The following is a 12,694-nucleotide window of genomic DNA, read 5'->3' as shown; positions in this document are numbered from 1 at the left end:
CGAACAAGCGCAGTACGCTGTACTGGACGGGTCAACCTGACACTGACCGTTTCAGTGGGCGCTGCATGCATGCATGTGTACAAACTGACCGCACACAGCGCAGTAGCTGGAATGGGTCAAGCTGACACTGACCGATATTTCTGTGAAAACAGGAAGCGTGCTAGTCTGTGTGTTTCGCGTGTGACATCCCCGCTTTAAAAACATGTGTTTTTCCAACGTTTTGAGTTGGAGTTTTTGTCGAAAACATTGTTTTGTGTTGCCCGTCTGTCATGGCCTTTAGTTCTAAAAATGCTTAGACTTTCCTAATTTTCACCCAACAGTCTTTTTTTTTTTTTTTTTTTTTTTTTTTTAAATTTTTTATTTTTTAATTTTTTTTTTAGTACAAGTACATGTATATTATTCTCTAATAATATCATGCATGACCATGTGTACAATATATAATAATTATAAGCAGGAGTGACATTTTTCATCAATAATGGAAAACCCCAAAAGACAAAGGATGAGAAGAGTTCAGTAATAACATCTCTGCTCGAAAACCAAGATTCAGCTTCAATGTGGAGATGGAGGTTTATCGCCACAACAAGAAGATACAAAGTCTACAGAAGTAAACAAAATCTTCCAACCTGTGTAAATAATCATGTAAACCACCACATATTTTTTTTTTCCTTTTTTATTATCTTTTTATGTTTTATTATGAAACACGAAGTTTCATTTCATTTTCAAACATGAGTGTTAAATTTACGGGAGTACCATATCTAAATTTGCTAATGCACATTTTAGCAATAAGAACTAAATGGTTAATGATATCTAGACATACGTTGCCTGCATTTTCAACACAAACAACCCCAAGTAGTACAGATTTTGCGTTAAGTTTAACACGTACACCAGTTTTATCTAGTATAGTGTTTTCGACGTGTTTCCATAAAGGCTTAACTTTACTACAATCATAGAAAAAATGTTCGATGTAGTCTCTTTCGTGTGTGCAGTATGGACAATATTCACTGTCAGACAGTCCCATTTTTTGTAGAAGAATGTTTGTGGGATAGATGTTGTGAACAATTTTCCAGTGCAATTCTCGTAGTCTTGATTCTTTTGTTGCGTTTTTTGCTATAGACCAGCATGTTTCATTGACGTCAAAATTAAATGTATTTTTCCAAAATAAAACAACAGGGAGTGGAATACTTCGTCTTTACAATAAATTGCCTAATCAGGTTTGCAGTCATATGGTTCGTACCGTTAAAGGCTAAATAGTGTTGTTCGTTAATATCAGATGTCACAAACTCTGGGTTGTTTCTCAAGTATCTGGAGACAGCGGCTCTAACGACCAAGTATTCCAGATAGAGATTTGGCGAGGGCCCTAAAATTTCATTTACCATTTCAAATGGCATAATAGCATTGTTGTGCAACACATCATTCACATATGTAAACCCTTTCTGAGCCCATTTCTGATAATAAATAGCCTGATTCTGGTAGACTATACCACTATTATTCCAAAGACACGTTATTTTTAACGATCCATGCCATGGAGTTTTACTATAATCTAGCCATGTCGAGGCAACACGTTGCCAAAAAACAGACTTAATCTGATGAAAGCCTTTGAATTTTTTTGTTCCTATAGTAGTACTAAAACAAGCTAAGTTCCTTCCAAAAGATTGAAAAGTTCCTCTTGGTATCCATGTCCACGTGCCATTCACATCCTTACTCGACAGTTTAATAAACCATTGACACAGGAATGAGTCTTGCATCACCTTGATATCTATCATATTTACCCCGCCCTGGTCTGTGTTACTGTTGACTACAGTGGTACTCCCGATGAACGACCCCCCCATCAGAGACCCTCTCCCTTCTCAGACCTCATTCTTGCTGACGGATTAGTTTTGCTATATAAATCACCCCCCATGGCCGACTCCCCCCAGAACCCGATTTGCGACCGACTAGTTGTTACAATTTGCGACCTTGTAACGACATTTTCAAATCAAAACCTAACAAAAAATCGTAACGTTTTGCTTGAATCTCTGAAAAAAGATCGCAAAAATCACTCGGCCGGAAATATAACAGACGACGCGTTTAGGTCTCGATTGCGCATGTCCGGCGTTCACAATTTTACGATCCCAACATGCCCTTTTCTTTGTCCACTTCCTTTCGAAAAATCAACAAACACACGCGCGAGCATCAACGATCTTCTTCTTCGACCATGGCTTCGAACTCTCCTTCAACTTCAAACGCTCAATCGCGCGGAAAGAAGAGGAAAATTTTGACTCTGGAACAGAGGATGGAAGTGGTGAAACGGAGCCGTAAGGGCGAAACGGCAATTTCGATCGCGCGGTCGTTTGAGGTAGGAAAAACTCAGATTCAATCGATCGTCAGCGACCAAGAAAACGTGGTCAATCGATGAAATCTTTCTTCAAACCAGTGTAAAATGTGACAGGTGTATAGTCCTCTTCCAAATACTGACACCCATATGAACATAAACTCTTTTGACTCCCAAATATTTTTTTAAATACATGTAGAGGATACAATTAAAGTAAAAAAAGATAGAAAAAATACATACCTCTTGCTTTTTATTGAATTAGATTATCAAATTAATTCACCAAACCACAACTGTAATTATGCCACAACTTCGACGGACCCTGAAGGTATTTCTCTCTTTCTCTCTGTCACTGATTTTTTCTCTCTCACTGTCTTTTTCTGACCTGACCTCACCCCCCATGTAAGACCCCCCCCCCTTTTAAGACCTAAATTTGTCAGATTTTGGGAGGTCTTAAATGGGGAGTACCACTGTACTACCCTTTTCACCTTTTCAAATGCTTTCTTATTACAGTCCCGTTTCCTCCACAAAAACCTATACAGTAGAGTGTTGATTTCTTTCAGCACCTTATCTGGCAAGCAGATGGACTGTAACACATACACAAACTGTGATAACAAAAAACTCTTAATTACGCAGATTTTTCCGAGAATACCCAGATTTCGTTTTTCCCAGTTTAGAATTATTCTTTTAACTTTAGCGATTTTTTCTTGCCAGTTCATCTCAATTTCGGGTGCGCTTTTAGCGTTTGAGAAGTAAACTCCTAAGATTTTTATCTGGTTTACACGTTTAAAGCCAAAATCATCCATGTTTTCATTTCTTTTGGAACCAATCAACATCATTTCGGACTTGTGCATGTTTAACTTAAGACATGATATTAAAGTAAATTGCTCCAGTATTTCTAAAACACAGTTAATGTCTTCTTCGTCTCTTAGAAACATGGTGATGTCATCAGCATATAACAATACTTTTAATATGTTGTCTGCTACGTTTAGCCCTTTTAGCTCTACACTCTGTCTAAAACGAATCGCTAGAAGTTCTACACCGATCACGAAGGCCAGAGGTGAGAAAGGACACCCCTGACGAATCCCGGAATTCACTTCAAAGTCTTCGGAAAGCCACCCGTTATAGCCAATACAACTTCTTGTATTAGCAAAAAGAACTTGGACCCACTGAACAAAGTCTAGACCGAAGCCTAGCCTTCTAAAGGCACTAAGCATGTATTTTTTGGAAATAGAGTCAAAAGCAGCCTGAAAATCGAGTGCTAATAGTACACCAGGTTTTTCTTTAAGTCTGAAATATTCAATTACATCATCAATTGTTCTTATATGAGTACTAACGTTCCGACCTTTTATATAACCCGACTGGTCCTCGTGTACAACGCTATCTATAACAGTACATAGTCGATTCGCTAAACATTTTGCTAACACTTTGTAATCTGCATTTGTCAGTGAAATTGGCCTCCAGTTTGAGAGTTTGTCTTTCGGGAGGTTTTTCCCTTTATGAATAAGGGTTAACACAGCCGCCGTTTGTGAGTGCGACAAGTGACCGTTTTGAAACGACGCATTATAGGAGTGAACAACAAGGCCCTTTAGCTTGACCCAGAAAAATTTCAGAAATTCAGTTGTAAGACCGTCAGTGCCAGGAGATGAGCCGTTATTTAATTTACTTAGCACCCTAGAGGCCTCTTCAACACTTATTTCACCTTCACAAACTTTCTTCTCCTCCTCTGTCAGACGAGGGGTTTCACAATTTTGCAAAAAAGAATCTGTATCGTTATCAATGTTGATGCTATTGTCACTGTACGCATATTTGTTTTCAAAGTAGTGTTTTTGAGCCTGCAGTATGTCAAACTGATCGACTAATACATCGCCATTATCAAGCTTGATGCTGGGAAACAATTTTGCACTGGCTCGAGATTTTTCAAGGTTTAAAAAGTACTTTGTATTTTTTTCCCCTTCATCAATCCATTTCATTCTAGATCGTGTTTGGGCACTTTTTAAGCGTTCATGCTCAAAGACTTCCAGTTGAAACTTCAGTGCCTCGCGATTACGAAGCAGATTTTCATCAAGCGGTTGTTTGGCAAGTGATGATTCACACTGTGCCAGTTTATCTTGTAAGTGCAAATACTTGTTTTTCTTTAAAACTGCCAGGTTTTTGCTGTACTGAATAGTTTCGTCCCTTATCTCTAACTTAGTAATTCCCACCGGTTCTCAGCACTCTCTGGTGTGTCTGTGCGAAGGGAAGAGTCAATAAGGTTATTCATTCTTTCTACGAATACACTGTCCTTTAACAAGGCGTTGTTGAACTTCCAGAAGCCGGGACCTCTGGTCACTTCGGAACACTTTAAAGACTCAAGCACCCCCCTGTGATCAGAGGAGGGAACAGAGTAAATCTCCGTTTCCAACACACTGTCCATTGCAGCATCGTTCAAAAACACGTAGTCGAGTCTTCTTGCAGTTAGTTTGCCGTTGCTGATTCTTGACCAGGAGAATTCCTTGCATAGAGGGTTTAGCACCCGCGTCACATAGATCGCACTCAGTAACAAAGTCGTTGAAAAGTTTAACGAGTGCTGGCGAGTGATTTTCGCCTGCGATGATGTCTAATTTATTGTCCATCACTGCGTTAAAGTCACCGCAGACTACTTTAAGATCACAACCACAATCACTAATTGTATCTGAAAGAGAAGTCAGAAAATGTTTAGTGTCAGCTAAGTTACACGGGGCGTACACATTGAAGATAGCCATTTCTTTAGTGCCAATGTTAACTTTTACCATCAGAATTCTATCAGAAATTATTTCTGTGGACCATGCATGGGGAAAGTTTTTTCTCACCAGTATTACCTGGCCTCTACTATGACGAGTACCAGCACAGTACACAACCTCACCACCCCATTCTTTCTTCCACTGCTCTGCATTTTCGGGCATTATGTACGACTCTTGCACACATACAATGTCATATTTCTTTTCCTTTAACATTCTGAATATCTTTTTGCGTTTTAATGTATTCCGGAGTCCTCTAACATTTAAGGAGAACGCTTTGACACCACCTGCCATCGCTGGAGTGAGATAGTGTAAATACTAAAAAAACAACTGGTGAAATCGCCGAGCCGTAGTACGCAAGTCCGTAAGCCAAAGCCGGGCCGTCGTCGTTGGGTCAGTCGGTCAGTTAGTCAGTCGGTCAGCCTTTCTCCTGGCCTTCTTCATCGTGAGAGGCCACCTTCGCCATCTTCGTCGGTGTTCCTAGCGGGCTACCAGAACGGTCCCGCTTGGGAGTGAAGGAGCGACTTCTGCTCTGGGTGCGAGCGCGGTTTCCAAGACGCCCGCGGTCAGTTGTGTGAGATATTGAGTTTCTGCTTTGTTCGCTGTTGTTACCCGCAGCCGCGGACAGCTGTTCTGGCTTCTGCTGGTCTCCTGAAGCGGAACCAGAGTTGACGTCAAGATCACAACATGGGTCGCCACTCTTGTGACCCGTTTTTTTGCATGATCTACACACCACGTCCCCCTGACACATGGAGACATGGTGACCCGTCTCTAGACACTTTGAACAGGTCACGGTCTTTTTTCTGGTTTTGTTGGCAGTGGAGAAACTGACTTTGAGTGTTTTCTCTAGTGGGGTGTTTGGTGTGGAAATGAACACAAATCTTCTCCCCGTGAGAAACCGGGTTAGTTTTCCATCAACGTATCTGGCCCTTTCTTGTTTGATGGCTGATCGGAGTTCTACTCCAACCCTGATGAGGGCAGTTTCGATTTCAGAATCGGCCACAGATATAGGAATGTCGCCCACCCAAACTTTCGTCGAAGGTTTCTCTTCTCCAGTTTCGTTGCGCAAGATGAAGGGGTTAGTGCCTGCGACTTGCAGAGAGACCCCTCTGAGGGAAAGTCCCTTGACCAAAAGAGTGTTACGAGCCTCAGTGGAAGCAGGGTAGATTCTCCATAGACCTTTGATGTTTTGAGCACCGAGAACCGTCTCGCGCCCAGAGACCCTTTCTGCCGCGACACAAATATCGATGCATTTAGGTTGATCACTGTCACCATTTGAAATAGCACTGTTTTTTTTTAATAAAAACTGGCAGTACTTGCGATGCCATGGTTGCACCACACAGGAGTCCACAATCAAAGAAAGAAAACGAAATATCCTGTCCAGAAAATCTGCTGTGGTAGGCCAAAGGCCAAAGCCCTTGTCAAAATTCAAACACCTGCGACGAGGCCTATAACACAGGTAAGGCTTAGCCACAAAACACAACAGTCATTGAACACAGCTCACGGCAAAGCAGAGCATCGACACTTGCGACCGTCTCCGCCGAGAGTTCAGCTGCGAATCATTCACCCAACAGTCAGCTTGCATTCTTAGCTCAGTCGTTAGTGAAATGCGCTAGAGATCACGAGCTCGCCGGTTCGAGCCTTGCCATTGTCAGTACATGTATATTTTTCTTCAAAAATGGGTTTATTGGTGTTATTTCTGAATTCACAAGTAAAATCACTATGTTTTATGTTCTATTTTGTTCCCTAATTCAGGTGGACAGATGGTCGTATTCCATGCAAAGACCTGCCAAATCTGAGATTGTGAGCCGAGCTGTTGTGTACTTTTCAAATGACATTTCTTTCTGTCTTTCTCTTCTTTTCTTTCAGGAAGAGAATCTTTCTTTTTTGGGGAGTTGTGAATTTCTATCTTTCAGGAATGCTGTCTTTTATACCTTCAGAAAAGGTATGTAAATATTTTATCACAAGACTTACAAAAGATTTATGTTTCAGCACCTGCAGGTCATGATTTCAAGGCAGTGAGAATCCAGATGGAGTGTCCAACAGAAATACCAACATCGTCCAGTGCTTACAGTATGGTGATGGAGACAACTCCAAGCAGTGAGTGTGTAACGTGATGTTGTGTGTGTGAACAGTGATGAGTGATCATGTACATTCAGTTATTGATTACTTGATACAGGTTTTAAATGCGGAGGTTATATTCACTACAGTTGCTAGGTTTTCAGGAGAACTTTTATGACTTTTGACATGTAAAATATTTTGGTATGTTAAAAACGAAGGGCCAAAAAGTTTTTTTCTACCCGTAAACTATTAGTTAAAAGAACAATGTTTCTCGCATTTTCTTGCACAGGTCTCTTTGGGCTTAAAGTCTTCTGTTCATGAAGAAAATTATCAAGTTTCATTGACTTTTTTTGCAAGGAGTTGAACACTGCAATTTTGCAAAAAAAATGTATTTGTATTACTGACCTGGTAGGTTAGCTTAAAAAGCAAGTGAGGTGAATATACCCAATCATAACTCACCAAAATGAATCAGCCAAGGTCAAAAGCTACCTGCATAAATACAAAAGTTTCTTTCGTCGAGAAAACACACACACTTGTTCACACAGGGTTTAATGAATAAAAAGTCAACTTCATCAGTTTTGATTTAACTTTTTTGTGTCTCTTGGTCTTCATTTCACTTAAGTCAAAAAGTGTCTGCAAAAAGTGTGCCCTAGTGGTAAGGCGTCCACCCCGTGATTGGGAGGTCGTGGGTTCGAACACTGCGGGGTCATACCTAAGACTTTAAAATCAAGCAGAAATAAGAAATTTTCAAACCAGCCAAATATAGGTGTTATATTCACCACAGATTGTCAAAAATCATCAGAAGCATAATACATTTCATTTTCAGTTTGTGTTTTGTAATGAAAAGAACAATTACAAATTTATGAAAATGCAGAAACTGATGCTGACAAAACCTGCAATTTTGTTATTTTGTAATCTGAATAACAGTAGACTTCCACTACGTGGTTTTTGTGGTCCAAAGAATGAGATAGCGATATACACGTTTCTAGATGTGTGGGGGTAGTGTTGAGGCTGCGGCAACAACAAACAAACATAAAAATTCAAGTTTTGCCCCAAGTCACTTTTAAGGGAAGCAACTGACTTTTCTTTCTCTTGAGTTAGAGATAAAACGTGGTTATTCCCCTTTGCACACGATTCCTTAAACCACTAAGCCTATGTTCCTGTGGTCGCAGGGTGTCTTTTGACATGGCACATATGCCCACATACAGCATAAAGCCTGTGACTCTGTAAACGCAGGACTCTTGAGACGTTCTTGCAAACCCAGTCCTCTACGGAAGAAGATGACTTTAAAGGCTCACTCCTTCTTGTGAAAATGGTTTGGATCAGCATCTCGGATCACGTCAGGCTTTACATGGGATAAGACCATCCCTTCACTTGGTAACATACTAACAATTCCTCACTGCCCCTGGTGAGTTGAAATTGCTGTACAGTGGAAACCACCGGCACGGTTGGCCTAGTGGTAAGGCGTCCGCCCCGTGATCGGGAGGTCGTGGGTTCGAACCCCGGCTGGGTCATACCTAAGACTTTAAAATTGGCAATCTAGTGGCTGCTCCGCCTGGCGTCTGGCATTATGGGGTTAGTGCTAGGACTGGTTGGTCCGGTGTCAGAATAATGTGACTGGGTGAGACATGAAGCCTGTGCTGTGACTTCTGTCTTGTGTGTGGCGCACGTTATATGTCAAAGCAGCACCGCCCTGATATGGCCCTTCGGCTGGGCGTTAAGCAAGCAAACAAACAAACAGTGGAAACCTGATTTTCTTAGATTTTTGAAGGGTCTCAAAAGGGGGGTTCCACTGAATAAAATGATTTCTTGAGAAGCCAGTGGTTGCATTTACGACATTTAATTTGATTCATCAGCTATGTCCACTATACACAAGGATTACCCACGCTGTTCATTTCTGGTATGTGACCAAGTGGACAGATGGTCGTATTCCATGCAAAGACCGGCAAAATCTGAGATGGTGAGCCGAACTGTTTTCCTGAGAAGTTGTGTGCCTTTAAGTGACATCTTTTTCTGTCTTTCGTTAACGTCTCTTCTTTTCTTTCAGGAAGAGAATCTTTCTGTCTTTGGGAGTTGTGAATTTCTATCTTTCAGGAATGCTGTCTTACATACCTTCAGAAAAGGTATGTAAACATTTTCATCACGAGACTTACAAAAGATTTTTGAATTTTCTGTTACAGCCCCAGCAGGTGAAGATTTCAAGACAGACAAAACAGTCAACGTGCAGATGGAGCGTACTTCGGAAATACCAACATCGTCCAGTGACAGCAACGTTGTTTTGCTGAAACTAGAGGCAGCTGAAATACCAACATCATCCAGTGCTTACAGGGACGTTGTTTGGCTGAAACAAGAGGCAGCTGAAATACCAACATCATCCAGTGCTTACAGGGACGTTGTTTGGCTGAAACAAGAGGCACCTGAAATACCAACATCGTTCAGTGCTGACAGCAACGTTGTTAGACTGAAACAAGAGGCAGCTGAAATACCAACATTGTCCAGTGCTGACAGCAACGTTGTTTGGCTGAAACAAGAGGCAGCTGAAATACCAACATTGTCCTGTGCTCAAAGCGACGGTGTTAGACTGAAACAAGGGGCAGCAGAAATCCCAATTGATTTTGGAACCATTGCAGACACAGCTTCATTTTCAGAACAAGATTGGGGTACATGTTCTAATGATATCAAGCGTGAAAAAGATGGTGTGGAGGAGGGTGGAGTAAGGCCAGTGATGGAGGTCTCCGAAAAGTGCGAAGAGGAGTGTACATGGGATGCGGGGCAGGACTTCAAGACTGAGGCATTCCCAGCTGTGACCGAGACCAGCATTTCAGCGGCTGAAGACATCCCTGCAACAAGTGTGTATGCGGATGGTGAGAGTTTTGTTTGTGGGAGTGTGGAAGTTGAAGAGGACAGGAAACCAGACATTGCACGTGACTGTGTAACACAAGCAGCATGTTGTCCTCTGTCTGCAGGCTGTTACTGTCAAGTGGAAGTGAAACAAGAGCCAGTAGAACCCACACAACACGTTGAGAGTGTGGAACACAGTGGTAAAGATGAATTTCCTGGTTTGAAGAACAATTTGACAAGATGTGCACTCCCATACAGTAAGAAACAATATGTCTGTTCCACGAGTGCAGTTACACATGATTCAAAGCATCAAGGAAATAATCACATGTTGACAAGAGAAAGACCACATGCCTGCCTTAAATGTACAACAATATTTGGTCAAAAGGGGGGTGTAAACAAACACATGTTAACACATACAACTGAACAGCCACATGCCTGTCCTCATTGCAAAGTTAAATTTGCTCAGAAAGGGCATTTGAAGACCCACATGTTGACTCATTCAGGAGAAAAGCCACATGCCTGTCCTCATTGTTCAAAGAAATTTGCTCAGAAAGGGTATTTGAAGACCCACATGTTGACACATACAGGAGAAAAGCCACATGCCTGTCCTGATTGCAAAGTGAAATTTGCTCGGAAAGCGTATTTAAAGACCCACATGTTGACACATACAGGAGAAAAGCCACATGCCTGTCCTGAGTGCAAAGTGAAATTTGCTCGGAAAGGGCATTTGAGGACCCACATGTTCACACATACAGGAGAAAAGCCACATGCCTGTCCTCATTGTTCAAAGAAATTTTCTCAGAAAGGAAGTTTAAAATCCCACATGTTTACACATACAGGAGAAAAGCCACATGCCTGTCCTGATTGCAAAGTGAAATTTGCTCGGAAAGCGTATTTAAAGACCCACATGTTGACACATACAGGAGAAAAGCCACATGCCTGTCCTCGTTGTTTAAAGAAATTTGCTCGGAAAATGCATTTGAAGACCCACATGTTGACACATACAGGAGAAAAGCCACATGCCTCTCCTCATTGTTCAAAGAAATTTGCTCGGAAAGAGGATTTGAAGACTCACATGTTGACACATACAGGAGAAATTCATGTCTGTCCTCGTTGTTCAAAGAAATTTGCTCGGAAAATGCATTTGAAGACCCACATGTTGACACATACAGGAGAAAACCCACATGCCTGCCCTCATTTGTAGTAAGAAATTTGCTCAGAAAGGGAGTTTGAAAAGACACATGTTAAGTCATACATAACTGAAGAACCATGTGTTGACAACACTTACAGGTCCCTAATTAACGCAGAAGGGGATGTATTCCCTGTTATCATTTTCCTGATTTCAGAGAATGCATTCAGGTGCGTATCTGAAGGTTTTCTCGAGTCTCGTTGGAAGCCCGTAACACTATGCACACTCAACAGATGTTTTTACCCAATGAGAGAGAGAGAGAGAGGTGGGTGTTGGAGAGGGGAGAGGGAGAGAAAGAGGGAGGGGAGAGTGGGAGGCAACAAACATGAATTGATGAAAAAGTAATGAATCGCGCTATTTTTGGAGCAGTATCTGGTTTAAACCTCAACCCCTCTATTGCTCAGAAGTGAATAGAACTATTTCGTTGATAGTTTGTTGTAACTGCGCAGACATTTGGAGTGATCCGGTTACAGTTCTTCTACTTTTTTGCATGTTGAATAGAAATATCGCAGCCATCACATGTCCCTTATGTTGTGTAGCCAGGTGGCGTAAACGTACATGTATGCTGCGATTTCGTGAAACATGTTTGCACCAAAAACGGCGGTTGGTGACGTTTTTGCAACGCATGTATTGAAATAACATTCTGAATTGGTTTTCTTGGTTAAAACTGGTGGGGTGGCCAAGCAATAAAGACATCGGCCCCAAGAAGCCCTAATTTCGAATATCTGCTGAGGCATATATTCCCCCCCCCCCCCCCCCCCCCCCCCCCATCTCTGGAAAATAAAGTATTCTCAGACTTCAACCCAGAACTGTTAACTGCGCAAAATTGGCAACACCACCGAATATACTACCAATCCTGTCAGTTCGTATTTATGACCAAATTGCAAATATTGTCTTCCAGTATAGGTTTCACCAGCAAGAAGCAACTCACATCAGCATCCCTGGCATACCACTTTATTTGAAGGTCCTGATACATCCAGACCTGTGCACATCTACGGTTTCTCCGTAATTTCTACGATTTTTATATGCAGAATACGGTGCTAGGGATGTTTAATTAAAATTCCAATGTTGTACTCAAAAAAATATTGTTTGTACTTTTTTCTGTTTTAAGATGTTTTAACCAATTAGTTGGCCGTTGAGCTGAAAAGACGTTTTCCGATTTACCGGAAGCACACGTGTTCTAGACCGGCACGGTGGCCTAGTGGTAAGGCGTCCGCCCCGTGATCGGGAGGTCGTGGGTTCGAACCCCGGCCGGGTCCTAAGACTTTAAAATAGGCAATCTAGTGGCTGCTCCGCCTGGCGTCTGGCATTATGGGGTTAGTGCTAGGACTGGTTGGTCCGGTGTCAGAATAATGTGACTGGGTGAGACATGAAGTCTGTGCTGCGACTTCTGTCTTGTGTGTGGCGCACGTTATATGTCAAAGCAGCACCGCCCTGATATGGCCCTTCGTGGTCGGCTGGGCGTTAAGCAAGCAAACAAACAATCAGTGTCACGCCAACTGATGTAAAGACGAGTTCGCCTGGCGTACAACCCTG

This window comes from Littorina saxatilis, linkage group LG16, assembly GCF_037325665.1.
Source record: "Littorina saxatilis isolate snail1 linkage group LG16, US_GU_Lsax_2.0, whole genome shotgun sequence".
NCBI lineage: Eukaryota > Metazoa > Mollusca > Gastropoda > Littorinimorpha > Littorinidae > Littorina > Littorina saxatilis.
This window is presented reverse-complemented; position numbering follows the sequence as displayed.